The 13,255-nt window shown below is 39.0% G+C and overlaps 1 long non-coding RNA gene across 1 annotated transcript; it reads left to right on the top strand.

The window, feature by feature from the left end:
* Nucleotides 1-176: 176 nt before the first annotated feature.
* On the top strand, nt 177-12,741 carry LOC110073347 (uncharacterized). The gene is made up of 3 exons (XR_013545069.1): nt 177-1,156; nt 2,717-6,673; nt 8,561-12,741. It is a non-coding gene; the product is annotated as an uncharacterized LOC110073347 (long non-coding RNA).
* The last annotated feature ends 514 nt before the right edge of the window (nt 12,742-13,255 follow it).

The raw sequence follows: 13,255 nt of genomic DNA, 5'->3' as shown, positions 1-13,255 counted from the left end.
TCACTTTACGAAGCTGCACTACGGAAGGGTGATGGTTGGTCCAGAGGTGGAGGCCATGCAAAGTCACAGAGAGGAGGCACGCGATTGGTCCGCCGGCCGCGCTCATATTTTTTCCTCTCCCAGCAGGAATTCCCTGCGTCCCGGGGGGTGGGGGTGGGGGTGGGCGCCGTATGCAGAGGCACCCAAGCATAGTGCTGTAGCTGGGATAAGATGACCAGGGGTGGTTGTTTGATAAGGTGGCTCAGTGGAAGGGGACACCGTTCTAAACCGCTGCCTCTCAATGGAGTTGGATGTGATCCAGGAAAGGAGCGGGGGGGGGGGAATAGGCGCAATTTCCCCCTAGTGGTGCCGCGTGGACCGGCTGGCTGCAGGCTGTGGGGAGGATGTCTTGGTGGTTCCCCAGGGCCACAAAGTGGCCTGCCACAGGGCTACAGTGACGTCATTCAGGGGTCTTATGAGGGTTTCTGACGTCACGGCCGCCACCCTGAGGCTTGTTTTGAATGCTGAGGGAGGCGGCAGGAGAACCGCCGCGGGTGGCAGCCTGCAGGTGAGGGAAGAAAAGGCTCCCACCGGAGTGGAGGCGGGGTGTGAACCTCAGTTGTCCGTCTCCTCTCCGAGCGGGTTGCCTGTCAGCCTTTTTCTAGGGCTGAGCTGGAGTGGAAAAGGGCAGGAAGGAAAGGTCTCCGGGAGGCAAGGGTCTCCAGGGAAGAAAAATTCCACCTTTTTCTTCTTCCTGCCAGATCCCTCCATGTCCTGGTGTCCTCTCTCCCCACATGATGCCCCAGTCCTTTTAGGATTCCCCGTGTGGTGTGTGTGGTGGATAGAGTGACAGATGAAGACGCTCCGGGGGGCCTGGGTTCGAATTCCTGTTCCGCCATGGAAATTCCCTGTGGGAGCAGAAGTACTAAAACCACGCCTTAAATAACTCTGCTTACCTCAAAAGACTTACAGTATTAGGGTTTGGTCTAAGTTGAGGACACAGAACACACAGGCACATGTACACACTTGAGAGTGGCGGTGGCTGCATCGCCAAAAGAGGGACAAGTGTCTCCCAAATGGAGACCAAACGTCAACAAAAGCATGGACATTTACCATGAAAAGGGGTGGCATTTGTTGCTTTAAAATTACATATGCTGATTTAAGCTAATATATACAGGTATGTCGTATTAGATGTATTTGCTATATTTCAGATAAAATTATAGTTTATTACTTATCACAGCAGAATGATCATGTGTTATTCTGGGTCTCCATACAAGGAGAAAGCTGGGATTTAAATTAAACCAATTAATCACAGTGCTCAATATAACCTGATATTTTTCCGCAGTTCAATAAATATTACTATGAAAACTGTACCCACTTTTTCTTTAATATTTTTATTTAATTAAAATAACTTTACTGTACTGAGTCTTAAGGCATAAATACCCACCACTGCTCACTCAGAAATGATTAGTATTAATAGTAGAGGCGTTCTCTCTGGTTGCTCTCCATCTTTGGAATGCACTGCTTGGAGAAACTAAATTGTTTTTCCTTTGTCAGGAAAATACCTTTCTTTTCAGGCAAGTTTTTGAGTGTTCAGTGATTTTTAAGAAAAACCAGATTAATGAATTTAGAGATTAAAAATATTTTAATGCTGGGGTTTTTAAATACTGTTATATATTTAATTTTTATAAGATGTGGCATTTTAATGGTGATTATAAAGGTGGCACATTAAATAATGTTAATTATATACAATATTTTATTTTTAATTCATTTTTAAATGCGTTGCAAACAAATTAAGTGAAATGAAATAAATAAATTGGACACATTTCATTCACCTATTCAAATCAACTATTAAATTCACCAACATGTATTTAAATCATTTATAATTACAATTACAATTAACTGCCCAAAGCACAGATTAGAGCACCAAGCTCATCTGTTGCCTGCATCAGAAATTCAAGAGATGCTTTCCACTGCTGAGCTATTCCCCCACTGAAGTCCTCATGTTCTGGAAGGCCTTGTCCCTATACTGTGTGCATGACAAAATAAAGAAACAGAGTGTTATGTACTCCCCAAGTCACAATCTGCCTCTGCTTCACTCACTTCTTTTATTGAATGCTGGTTATAGGGGAAGGTCATCAAAATTAAGACATGATGAAAAAAGTAGTCTTTGAAATTATTTCAGAATATAGGCAACCTAAGAGATTACCTGTTTCATTATACCTTGGTTCTTGGAATCTCTCTAGTCTCTGGATCAATAGGAGGAAGAGATTTTAAAAGGAGTGCCTATAGAAATCGAGGCCAATGGCCATCCTACTTTATGACACTCCTACAGAAAGAAGGCATGTCACTCCTTGAAACCTATATTTTCCATGCCATTCTTGTCACAATCCTCTTACCTTATTGTGCTCCCTCTGTTCTCTTGAGTAAGAGCCAGTTGAACTAACAGTAGATATGTTATCACAACATATGTTGTTGAGCTTAAACAAGAACTGTCTCCTGGAGTTCTTTTAAAAGGGGAAAAGAGGTTAAACCCACTTGCACTCATAAAAAATCATTTACATGTAGAAATTCACTGGTGAAAATGTATTTGTGACCACAGTCTCTTAAATATAATAATTTTCAATCTGCACATTAGTAAGATATGATTCTTTTTTATATAGGAAGATAGGCCAGTAGGTGAACTGTAAAATAAAGGTTGATTTCTCATAACTGCATTGCATTTGGTTTTTTTTAGATGATATTGATATGTCCAACAAGAACTCAGCAGAGTCTGACACCGAAAGTGAATGTGATTTTTATTCTGACTGTTGGGAAGAAAACATTGCGCATGTCAACAAAGGTAGCAAAGACAAAAGATTTCATACAGTTCAGTGGTGATGATCTCTTTACAGCACTTCAGCAGGGATGTTATCCTTCCCAGGTGCCTTGCTGGAGGCGAGGGAATGCAAGGCCACTTTTATTTCTGCTAAAGTTGGTTCGCTGTCCAACTCTTCCAAGACAGGCAGGCACTCAATGTTATTTAGTGCCTCTTCGGTTACTACATTCTCTCTGGAATATAGCTCAGAATAGTGCTGCACCCAGCATTCCATCTGCTATGCTTGGTCCTGGATGATCACGCCTGTAGCAGACTTCAAGGGAGCAGAGTTCTTCTGTATTGGATCTAAAGCCTGCTTGATACTGTCATACATTCCCTTGATGTTACCTGTGTCCTCTGCTATATCTATCTGAGAGCAGAGCTGAAGCCAATAATCCTTGGAACATCTCCTGGCAGCCTGTTGGACTTCGCTACAATCAAGTCGAAGAGCCTGCAAGTTGTACTCATTAGGACATGCTTTCTATGCTGTTAGAGCTCTTCTCTTCTCTTTGATGCTAAATTGATGCTAAATTACAATATATTCTGCAAGGATTCGTTTATACCTAGGTTCTATTAGCGACCATTTATGTAAAACAAAAACAATAATAATCTTAGATGTGACTGTATTTTTCCATGTATAATACAATACTTTTGTCTAAAATCTGTAGACTAAAAATTGAGGTTTGTCTTATACCTGGAAGTAAGCTGAGGAGAGAACACAAACAAGTGGAGCTGGGAATGGATCAAAGCAATCCTGCTGCGCTTTTATCACTGTTTTTGCCCTCCACTTGCTCAGCCCCACAGAGCTTAGCAAAAGGAGGGGGAAAGCAGGGATCAAAGGGCTGCAGGATCACTTTGCTCGCTTCTTTCCCTGCTATTGCTCACTGCTTTCCCCCTCCTTTTGCTAAGCCCCATGGGGCTTATGAAGTGGCGGGAAAAGCAGCAAGCAAATTTTCTAATTTGGGGTTAGAAAAGTGGGGGTAATCTTATACATCGGGGCATCTTATAAACGGAAACATGAGTAGTCTATATCCTGGGAAATAAGATTCTTGAATTTATGAAAGTTTTTTTCCCATTTTCCTAGATTTGGTTGACTCTCATAGTGAAAGTGATCTACATTTTCATCAAAACAGTCCGTGCAGTTTGCTTAGAAAAAAGAAAGGAAAAAACAAGTTGAGTAAAACAGTACTGATTTCCAGCATTACTAACTTAGCAAACTGTTGCAAACATTGCCCTCTGCTGCAAGCGCAAAGATTAGAGAATGCTAGAGAGTTTCAAGTGAAATTGTCACCAGACTCTATATTGCATTTAACCTTTGAGGATGACAATACAAGTAATAATCCACTTAAAACTTACTCATCCAAGTATGATGGGTCTTATAAAGATGGCTTGTATTTAAATTTTAAAATCCTTCCTACATTTGCTACTGAGAATTCAGCAAAAGGACAAACCTTTCACAAAGCAGATGAAACTTATGCATTTGATGAGCCAAATCAGAAGCGAACACCAGATGATTGTTTATCAGCGAGTAAACACAACAAAGCTTTCTTTCCTTGTAGAGAAGCAGAAGCTGAGGAAAATATTGTTGGTGACTGTTTCAAACCATCAGCACGAGTTTGTGAGATTAATAAAATACAAGTCAAGAAACCTACGGTATGTCACAATATTGAAAGACAACTGGTAAAGGACAGTTTGGATTACTCTTCAGAGGATTCGTGTAAAACGGACAGTTCTCAGACCTCTGATAAAAATTCTTTGCATACTGCCTCAGAAGAACTTGTTATTTCTCTGACACTCAAAGCCTCTTGTGTAGATCCAGCTAGTTCAATAGAAGATTCACAGAGACCTACTTTAGCTTTTAAATTCAAAGATTCTGAAGAAAGCCAGCTAGTAACGAAGCTGTACATATCTCTTATTCCAGGTTCTGTGTGCATAGACACAGAAAAGCCAAAACAAATTCCAGCTTCCACAAAGCAGATAGGACATTCAAAAATCTTAGCTGAGGATATTGGCCATCCTTCAGCAGAACACACAGAATCATCTGAAGGTAGCCACCTCACAATAGTTTATACAGGATCATCCGAATGTAGTTATTCTAGCATTCAATCTGATCAAGCGCTATCTACACTGAAGCCTTGGGCTCCTTCTCAGCGCTTTCCATTCTTTAAAGATACATATGCAAGTCAGAATTCCACCTTCTGTGTCAGATCATTACCCCATTACAGGATCACATCAGCTTATAGGAGTTCTCAAGTTCAGAAAGGACCACCAAAGGCCTCCAAGCCTAAGAAATCTATTATATTAAACAGAAACAAAAACGACCAACAATTCAGAAGCAAATCCCCTATCTCTAAATTTCATTGGCCAAAAACTAAAAACAAAAATACTCATAACGCAGTAGAAATAAATGACCTATATTATTTGCCTCTAGCACAGGCTACTAAATGTTGTTGTAGCCCATTGCTTGATTTGATGGTTGACCTGTATTCTGCAGAGAGAGATTCTGGGAAGCTTCTAAGAGTGCACAGAAAACCTCCCAAAAGAACAGAAGTTAGTAAGGTAACTCCAAGAGTTTCCTCCCACTGCATGCTAAATCCTATACGTAGTTTTGAGAGGTTCCAATACCTTTCTCCAATAAGAAGGAAAAATAATTTGAAGATGAAGAACATAGTGAACTATTGTTTAGGGAGGGCTGGAGGACAGAATACACAGAAAAACTGTAAAGACGATGTCTTTCCCATTCCAAATAATTCAAATATAAAGAGAAATGACATTTCCACTCCAAATAAGCCAGCTGATGAATGGAGTTCTGGTGCCACACTTCTCTCAAGCTCAAGGAATACTTCAGTTCCACTTTCTGCTCAATTGTCTCATTCATATAAAAGATGTTCTTCACCCTGTTTACAAATTGGTCAAAGGAGCCCTGCACCATTTTATCTTTTTTGTAAAGAACAGGGGCATTCATGTATACCCTGTGCACAAACTGAAAAACACATTTGGAGCCCTGCAGCATCTTACTCTGATGGAAAATGTAGCATTTCTCATACTCCTTGTTGTACAAAGATGATCCAGCAACAGAAGGAAAGAATTTACAATACAGGTGTGGAAAACATGGATTATGGGTCTAACCAAGTAACTTGTGGAGGTTTATTCCCAAAGAAGCTTTCAGTCTGCTCATGTGGAACTATACCCCAGTGTGGCAAAGAATATATTTCAGAGTCAGTCAGGAAGAAAACCAGGGCAAATTCAGATACTGTCTGCGCAGCTGGTATAACTGAATCAAACAGAGTAAATTCCCCTATAAGATTCTGTAACACAGAGGAAGCCTGCTGTGCTAGCTGCCAACATGGTTTCCACTTCTGTTCTTCGCACAACATAGGTAGCCAAGAAGCTTCAAATAATCATTTCATTAAGGTAGCATCCTTCTTTGAGAATGGAATTTCTACAAAGAATCTGAAAAAAGATGATGTAGAGAAAAATAAAACACTGAAAACAAGCAATAGAAAAAATGTCACATTCCATGTAGGGCCAGGTACTACACAAGAGATTGGTCCATCAGGCACTTATATGGCATCATCTTCTAAGGATGGCTTTCAAGTACCTAAACATTTTGCTTATTCTGAATACCCGTGTTGCCAGAGAGTGCATAACTGCTGTTGCTCAGAATTCAAGAACTGCCTAAACAGAGAAAGTATTTTTCGAGTGAAATGTGGTCAGGAGACTAGAAACAGCTGCCGATGTTCCCAGGAAATCTCCATTTTCAACATTAACCAAACTGATAGGTGTAATGGAAGGAGAGCAGCTACTTCTGAGATAAAGGAATCTGAACGCATTCAGGTTTGTATCTTCCATATACAGTATATACCACATATATATTTTTCCATATATATATTCTTGCAGGAATAACACTAAGCATTGTATATTAATAGTGTGTTATTTACTAAAATGGAAATTTTCCTATCTGTGCCTCCAAAATCTTGCATGGGGATGTGGGGGAAGAATGAAAAGAATGGAAAGTGCTGCTAAGTATTAAGGCAGCTTTTTAGTTTATAATATACAGTATTTAGATTTGCAAAAAACATACCTAGCACCCAAAGTATTTAATAATTTGGGGCAGCTTAAAATTGTATAGTATAAATAGTTATTTTCCTTATAAATAACAATATCACAAATATAGTATCACAAAATGTCATCATTCTAGGTAGTTTCACAATTTTATTGGGAAAATGTTTTGGCACAGTGTATTAATGTAGTCTAATATTATGAGGTTTCAGTAATATAGCAAGTGTGGTGCTTTTGGGGGGTATGTGTATAAATAAAACACTGGTAAAAACTGGATCATTTTGTCATACACATTTTGGAAATAACTGCCACATTATTCATAAAATGATAGTGCATGGATGAATTCCAGTAAGCTGAGTATGATAGCGTGGATGAATTTGTGTCATCTGAGCATAAGAGAATGATAGAATATGCTGGGTTTGAACTGATAACATCCTAAATGTCCTAGATCCTACACACCTGAAAGCTAATTGATATATAAGCTGAAATCTAGTTGCTTAGCATGGTAAATTGTGCTACGCTAGGGCTATTGACTTTGTGGGGATTTGGTGGGTTTACTCCTTCATAAGTTCCATTGATTCAAATGGACCTGCCCTAGTTGCACCTTAAGTGAAACTGATGGAAAAGTTGATTCCCCAAATCTCTACTGATTCAGTAGGCCTATTCTAGTTTGACTTACTATGCTAAGCAACAGGATTTCAGCCATAGAATTTCCCTCAGTGTAAATGCATGCATATGGTGATTAAAGATTGCTATAGAGAAGAAAGGAGGAAATGCACTAGTCTCTTAAGAGCAGAGATAGTTGAATTTGCTAGAGCACCACTTTGAGAAGTGGGTATAGATGGAACTCACAAGAGCAAATATTCATCTGTAAGGGGAAAAAAATCTTTCCAAAGGAGGCTACATGTTGGACATAAAAGTTTCCAGTCGCCTTCTCTTTGACATGATAGGTTTTTGCAGTTCTTTCCCACTGGTTTATTTCCTTACTCAGTTTTGTACACCCTTACATGCAGCCTAAAGTTGTCTAACCTAAGCATAGATTTGTCAGTTCAGTGAAAACTAGGGCAAATGTGTTAGGAATATCAGTAAGAAAATCAGCTTGAATGAGCAGCTCTGTGAAATGTATTGTTTTGCTAGAACCTAATAATTATATTTGTATTTATCACTTTTTTGCTCACTAGGGCTGCCAATGTGATTTATAATAAAATAGATAAAATGTTATTTAAAGATTAAAAAGAATTTTTAAAAAGCCAACTTCCTTTAACAGCAGATTAAAAACTTTCAAATGCCATTTTGTCCTAGATCCATTTTAAGACTATCTGTTAACAGCCAGCCAAACGAAAACATATTACAACTTCTAGACTTGTTTTCAATATTGTTTTAGAAATCTGTCTGATAAATTAATGCATCTTTTTGGTTTTGCTTGATATTGTCTTTTCTTCTCTTTGGTCAACAGTTACTCTATCAGGCCTACACTAAGCCCTTCTAGAAATTTTTTAATGATTTGTATATAAGGGGTACTCAATGAAGGGGAACTGACCATGAGTGCCCTTTTGCTTCTTCTTTCTTCATTGTGAGCCTACCCAGAGCTTTTTTTCAAAAAATCCATCTGAATGAGGTTTAAGGTGGCATTTTTAAAAATCATTTTTTGATTTTCATTAGGATTCATCGCAGATTAATCGTGGCTGGAGAAGACCTTGTGGAAACCACAAATGCTGCCAGAACAATATTCAGAAATGCTGTCAGTGCTGCATGTATTTACAATAAGAAGGCAATGATACATGTATCTCAGCACTTGATTCAGAGAGAATCTCAATAAACTAGGTATAACAAAAGATAGCTGTTATGGGCTTTAGCCAAATAGTGGTGCTCTCTCTCCTTGTAATGAAACAAAATTAAATGCTAATTTAAATGGATATATTATTGATAGTTTCTCACAGATGAGGAACACTGGTTTTCACATCAAGCAAAAGAGAATATCTAGTTCTGTACTATAATGTAATGAGATTAGCACAGCAAGCCTGTGCTCACCTTGGAGTAAATCCTATTGAATTTCTTCAGGAATTATTATTATTCTTTTATATAATTAACAGAGTATAATAAAAAGTGAAAGAATAACACAAATTTCATCATTACATCCCTTTCCATAGTGACTAGCAGTCTAGAAGAATTTTAAGTAGAAAAGTAGTTACAGTCAGAAAGGAAAAAAGGGTAATGGAATCTTCATTTAATAGCAAAGACATCCTCCATGTCTACTGCATGGTTGAAAGTCAGAGAAGAAGGGGAGAACCAACAACAAAACAATGGAAGGAAAGCAAACGTACAGGTGAGTGGCAAAGAACTATCACTATAGATTGTAAAAGCCCCCTCCCACCGATACCTAGTATGAGTTTATGCAATATTGTTATTTTTCTAACAGAATTATGAGTAGCTATTTATAGTATATCATGATTAGCGTCATACCCTGTGTGACGTTCACCCTCGTAACCACTGCTTATCTCCCCAAACACAGAGCTCACGAAGGTAAACCAAAACCTCTTTTCACACACTACCATCAGTTGATCTCTTTATCAACTTATTTTACTTAGCAAAGACGAAGGTCCATTCAGTACTGATTTATTAATAAAACAGGTTTATTGAATACAAATGGTTTCTAGGATAATTCATAAGCATATTCTTTCAGTTTCACCAAGCATCAATATTAATCTTCTATATTAAATATCACAGGTTACTAATCACTCCTCAGACTAATCACTCCTCAGACCCTAAACTATCCTTTTCTCAGATTCCTAACACAGACTCCTCTCTGACTCTCTTCTCAGGCTCCACCTTTTAACATCTCTTGAGGCTCCGCCTCTCAACCACATTAGCATAGAACATGAATAATACATGACTTATATTACCTAACAAAGGGTGAATGCTACATTCCTCCCTACGCTACTGGAGTAGAACTTATTCCATTGATTGTAACAGTTTGGTTTGGAAGTATTTGTTCTCTAGGAACCACATCAGGATGAGACAGGGTTATGTTGGAGCAGGTATCAACCACTCCCACATAAGACTTCTCATTAAAAAGAATCTTCTTACCAGGGTTCTGTACTACAATTCTGTCTTTACAAGAAAACAATGAACAACCTTGGCTAGTAGCAGATCAGTTGCCATGGAGGCAGAACCATTGTTACAACGTCCCTCAGTGGCTTCCACAGTTTTCAAGCAGTAAACCTTTTTGGTCTGACTATCATCTTTTCCATTTTTATTCTTGTTTTTAGTACAAATTGACTGAATATGCCCGAACTCTCCGCAGTTATAACACTGATGTAATCAGCTGTTTCACCTGCTTCTAATAGATTTTTAGGATTTTTGTCTTTCAATAACGCAATTCCCCAGGCGAAATAGAATAAAATTGTTCCAACCCAATCACATTTTTCATCTGCTCTAGAGAAGTGACATTTTCACATTCCATCCATTTGTCCAAACATTGAAGCACTTTAGCCCCTATCTGGGAATAAGATTTTTCAGGGTTTTTGGTAAGGGAATGAAATTTTCTCCTCAGGTGTTCTGCATTTATGCCAGATCTAGCATATACCATCTTTCTGTATGCTTCAAAATCTCTAGCCTTCTCCAGAGGCATCTGAGAATGCAGCACAGCTAAATCTCCACTTATTTGTGATCTTAGCATTATTATCCTTTCATCATCCCTAGTATCAAAGTCCCAACATGCTCTCTCAAATGAAATGAGGAAAGATTCTGGGCAATCTTCTTTCCTATATTGGGAAAATTTCTTTAGATCGATCTTTGAGAGATTTCCCTCATCAGAGCTGTTGTTATTGTTATTATTATTGTTTTGAGCAAAATTTCTAATTGTTTCCTCTGTATTTGAAATTCCATTTCTCTTTGTCCTAATTCCATTTCTTTTTGTCTTAATTCCATTTCTTTTTGTCTGGCCTCGTGCTCAGCTTTTTCTCTAATTTCCATTTCCCTGAGCTGTAGCTGCTTAGCTTTCTTTTCAGCTCTGACTTTTTCCTTAATTTCTAATTCCTTCAATTTTAATTCTTGTTGTAATTTCCATTTTTCAAACTCTTGGGAGCTTAATTCTTTTTGTTCCTCTGAGGCACCCTCATCAATTTCCTCCTGTTCCATTGGAGTTAAAGGGTTCACATTTCCCTTCATTTCTTGAGGTAAACTCTCTGCCTCACATCTCCCCCTCTGGGGGGCATGTTTACTTCTGAGATAATTAGTCTTGAGTGTCTGTACTGATTTTAAAAATGACCTGTCTTTCTGCTTGAATTCCAGTAACTATTGTTCTTGAACTTCCCTCCAGCTCTTTCTGGCTGTTATCCAGCTAACAACCTTAAGTTACTGTGCCTCTCTATGTCTGAGCTATCTCTGCTCTCAGACAGCAACATATTTTTATTTATCCAGCCTCTGCTTGGGTTTTTCTATCCCCTCAGATCTGTTCTGACCTCTGGCTTTCACTTTTATCCACAAGCGTGTCATGAGTTCAGCCGAAGATATGGAACCTGAGGGGTTAACTACAGCTGAGGAAAATGCTGAGAAATTAGAAGCACAGACAGCTGAATCGCCACCAGACTCTCCTCCCCCAGTAGCCAGGGTAAGGGCTAGACTTTGGCAAAGACTTATGACGCAAAAGTCAGAGGATTGCTTGAATGCTGCCTGCGGAAACATCAGGTCAGCTAGTCCTGAGTTTTGACAGGATGAAAGGCTTCCAGCAGTTCAATGACTGTTTTGCTATATAATCAGCTCCCAGACAGCTGGAAAGCTCGTGGAAGCAACAAGTCAAATCTCTGGCTCTCATCCATGCTCCTGACTACCTTGAATCTTGTTCTCTGGACCGTTGGCTTTGGACTCTGACTCTGGACTACATTGTGTGATTTGGCTTTGGACCCTGACCTCAGATTATGGTTTGTGGTTTGGCTTTGGCATTTTGGTATTGGCTCTGCATCCTCTGAACTTCTGATAGACTGGCTTATCAGACTTTGCTGTTGAAACCCCCGTGAACGTGACAAAGTGCTGCCTTAACTCTCAGAGCCTTGGATTTTAAGCTACCCACAAGGTCTCTCCAATTCTGAGGTAAATAAAAGGAATTTTTCCTTCAGAGTCATTCCCTATCTTTAGTTCCCCCAGATCTGGGATCAGAAGCCCTACCACTGAGCTTTTCCACAAAAGCTCTAGCAGGTCATTCACTTCTTCACCACAGACCTCTAACTAAAAGGTACGCATGACTCAAAAAAAATTCACATTTAAACTCTGCCGTTAATGGATTGTTTTGTATCCCACCGCCGAACACCAATTGTGACGTACACCCTCGTAGCCCCTGCTTGTCTCTCAAAACACAGAGCTCATGAAGGCAAACCAAAATCTCTCTTCACACGCTGCCACCAGTTGATCTCTTTGTCAACTTATTTTACTTAGCAAAGACGAAGGTCCACTGAGTACTGACTTATTAATAAAACAGGTTTACTGATTATAGATGGTTTCGAGGATAATTCATAACCATATTCTTTCAGTTTCACCAAGTATCAATATTAATCTTCTATATTAAATATCACACATTGCTAATCACTCCTCAGACCCCAAACTATCCATCTCTCAGAATCCTAACACAGACTCTTCTCTGACTCTCCTCTCAGGCTCTGCCTTTTAACATCTCTTAAAGCTCCGCCTCTCAACCATATTAGCATAGAACATGAATAATACATGTCTTATATTACCTCACAAAGGATGAATGCTACACCCTGTTTCCCTGAAAACAAGACCTAACCTGAAAATAAGCTCTAGTATGATTTTTCAGGATGCTCATGATATAAGCCCCACCCCAAAAAGCCCCACTTAATTGAAAGCCTGCCTTCTGCCATTGTGCAGCAACCAGAAGATGACCTGACTGTATTTCAATCAATGTACATGAATGTTGTACATAGAAAAAAATCCCCTGAAAATAAGCTCTAATGCATTTTTGGGAACAAAAATTCATATAAGACCGTGTCTTATTTTCGGGGAAACACGGTAATAATGCATGCTATAGATGCATAATGGTCCTTTCTGCTAAAGTAGAAAATGTTAGTGTGGCGTTTGCCCTCATGGCCCCTGCTTGTCTCCCCAAACACAGAGAGCACAAAGGCTAACCCAAAACTCCTCTTGATACTTTGCCACTGTTCATCTCCTTATCAACGTACTTAGAAAAGATGAAGATCCATTCAGTACTGACTTTTTAATAGAACAGGTTCATTGATTACAGATATTTTCTAGGATAATTCATAAGCATATTCTTTTAGTTTCACCAAGCATCAATATTAATCTTTTATATTAAATATCACAGGTTACTAAGCACTCCTCAGA

This window comes from Pogona vitticeps, chromosome 4, assembly GCF_051106095.1.
Source record: "Pogona vitticeps strain Pit_001003342236 chromosome 4, PviZW2.1, whole genome shotgun sequence".
In the NCBI taxonomy this organism is placed as follows: domain Eukaryota; kingdom Metazoa; phylum Chordata; class Lepidosauria; order Squamata; family Agamidae; genus Pogona; species Pogona vitticeps.
Note: the sequence above shows the minus strand (reverse complement) of the source record. Positions and strands in the feature narration are given on the sequence as shown.